This window comes from Perognathus longimembris, chromosome 4, assembly GCF_023159225.1.
Source record: "Perognathus longimembris pacificus isolate PPM17 chromosome 4, ASM2315922v1, whole genome shotgun sequence".
NCBI lineage: Eukaryota > Metazoa > Chordata > Mammalia > Rodentia > Heteromyidae > Perognathus > Perognathus longimembris.
Window position 1 is genome coordinate 41930399 of NC_063164.1, and position 2961 is coordinate 41933359.

The 2961-nt window shown below is 31.0% G+C and overlaps 1 non-coding gene across 1 annotated transcript; it reads right to left on the minus strand.

Annotated features, from left to right (window-relative positions):
• Positions 1-482: 482 nt before the first annotated feature.
• On the minus strand, positions 483-612 carry LOC125350940. The gene has a single exon (XR_007210848.1). It is a non-coding gene; the product is annotated as a small nucleolar RNA SNORA44 (small nucleolar RNA).
• Positions 613-2961: the final 2349 nt, after the last annotated feature.

Below are 2961 nucleotides of genomic sequence, written 5' to 3' on the forward strand. Positions count from 1 at the left end.
AAAATTACTTACCTAAAAAGGTTTTATTTCAGTTAGAGAGAATAGCTATAAAATATCCTTGGTAGGTCTGGTATATGTGGTAAAACAAAAAAGTCACTAATTAAATCCTCCTGTTTGGCCCATTGTAGCCATAGTACATTCTGTGACACTATGAATACTTTGAAGGAAATTGTAATGTATAAAGGATATAAAATAGATATGCTTCTTCAACATGCATGGGAAAAAACAAATAATATGCATACATATACATGCACAATTTGTTCATTTAGATCAGAGCACTTTATGTACATTAAATATGAAGTTGTTCCTTTTGGTTTTAAGTCTTGTCTTCATCTAATGGATTAGATTGGCCTCATTCTCTTCCCATAGGTCTGGCAGCTCCATTCAATATGCAGATTTTCAGAGACAGCAATTTTAAACATACATCAGATATTATACATTTAAAATTGGTTTTCTTATTTGGAGAAGTAGATTTTTCTTTTCATTATAAGAAGACGAGTGGCAGCTATATATATTGTGCAGACCTGAGCTGTCATAGTCTCTCCAAGTTGTTCTCAAATGCAGTTGGAGATCCCATGGCCACAATCAGCCTCAGCCCTTGGTAACACACTGTGGAGAAAAAAACTTTGATGAAGAATAAAAGTTCAAGAGCTACTGATTTATTCTAACATATAGAAATTAAAATAGATTTTTGCCTTCAAGACTGAGAGGTTAAGAAATACTTAAGTCCCTCTCTATTCCTGACTTCAAAAACACTAAAGTAAAACATTAATTCATTTAAAGTTATATATGATCAAATGCTAGGGCATATAACTTAATGTTAAAATAATAAGACTTGGAAAAGAATATAGAGACTTTCAGAAAATAGCTCATTCCATTGTGCTTCAAACAAGGAGAGTACACACATATCCAAAAATATAAAGAAGTATCAAAAAAGGGTTAGTGTACACAAAGATATTGATCAAAATGTGATACTTCCAAGGAAGAATTCAAACCATGTAACTCTTTAGAAAAATGAACTCACAGTCCAACAAAATAACTATCAGGAAACTGCTAATTGAATGTAGGTGAGTTCAGTCAAGAGAATAATGGGGGGAAATGCAGCCATAATATTGAATGCATGTCCTATGAAACTAGGAAAATTGAGGAGATGGGTGGGGTTGGGAGGCATGGGGGAGAATGGTGAAATGGGTAAAAATCGATTAACATGTATTTTAATCATAAACTGATTGGTTGAGTGCTAATTCCCTTGTACAACTACTTAAATTGAATAATACTATAATTAAAAATAAAGAATTGTAGGAGAGGAAAAAATGACTAAAGACTAAGATTAGAGAAACGGAATAAATCTATATTTAGGAAAGTCATGAGTAAGATGTTAGAATGGGTCTATTTGACAAAAAAGATTTTGATCAAGAAAGAGTTGTATTATAAATAACTTTGTTTTATCCTCTTTGAAAACCTCTCAAGCATACACAAGTACTACAGACAATTTGTTCCTAATGAAATCAATTGTTTAATTGGTTTAAAATTGTATGTATAAGCTCCAAGGTTAAAGGCAAAATCAAATGCAACAGTTTTTTAAATAGGAAATAAACTTATTTTATAAGGATAAAGGATAGTATATATATATATGTATGTACATAAGATTACATTTGTAAAATATTTATAAATTCAACAAGAATCTGAATGAGATATTTTAAGTACATTGTATACCAATTTCATAATTATTATCATTTTTGCTGTTCTGGGGTCTGAATTCAGGGCCTATGTGTTCTACTCTTTGTAATCAAGTTTGACAACAATGGCTTATTGTTCTGCAGTTGGAGAGTTGTTATAGAAATCTCTGGCAACAATATATAATCAAGATAGCAGGGTAACCAAAAACAAAGGTCTTCAATATCATTGGTGTATTTGTCGTGAGAGATAGCAAGGGCTTGGATAGAACTAGTGGCTGCTAAGAAAGAAGAAAATGGCTAGATCAAACTGATATCGAAAAGGCAATAGCTATAACAATTCAGTTATTTGTAAACGTCAGAAAACACTACCTTTTTAGATTGTGAGGTCAGAAAACGGAAATGAGAAGATTGGTATCACAACACAAATTTGGAAAATGTCAAAGTCCACAGAGGAATTAGCACAGTTAATATGTTAGAGCTTTGATAAAGATTCAATGTTTAAATATCTTTTATTTTCATAATAATTTTGAAACAGATACAAGTTTATGAAGTTGTACATGTTACAAACAGCAAGTATGATGCAGCAAGCATAGCATCTATCTCCCTAACCAAAGGAAGTGCAGTCTTTTTACCTCACTGAATTGACTATTGGTAATCTGTAATCATGTAGTACCCTAGCCAGAATTCACTGCCAGCTTACTATGACAGAATTAGCTGACCCATCAGCATTACACAGAAATTATCAAGTGGCAATTATAAAGGGAATTATCATCTTGATTAGTTTACTTGATAATACTTCATTATGAAATAAAGGAAAGAGAACACAAAGCCAGCAACATCTTTTGTAATGAATTTTATGTTCTCTGAATATATGATCCAATCTTAATTTTTAAATGTTCCCTGTAAATTTGGGGAGTAATATATTCCTTGTGACAAGAACTGACCTATGTGACAATTATTTTATTATCATACTTGATTTTAAGGACATGTAATTACAGACTCTATGCCAATTCCTATAAAAATCACATGAGATAAAGTGTCAAAACATGTAATTTTAGAGTGATTTGTTCCTTACAATATTCCTTTATGTTTGTTTTGTGCTCTTTATAATTTTATGATGACAATGTACACATTGTAAAAACTTGTAAACACCTTAGAAAGATAATATATCTTAGAAAGTGATAGTCTAATAATATCCATACACTAATGTTCAAATTAGAAATGTTATTTAGCAACTTTCCAAATTGTTTAAACAGTACTTGGTTTTCTTTAAATTATTGCA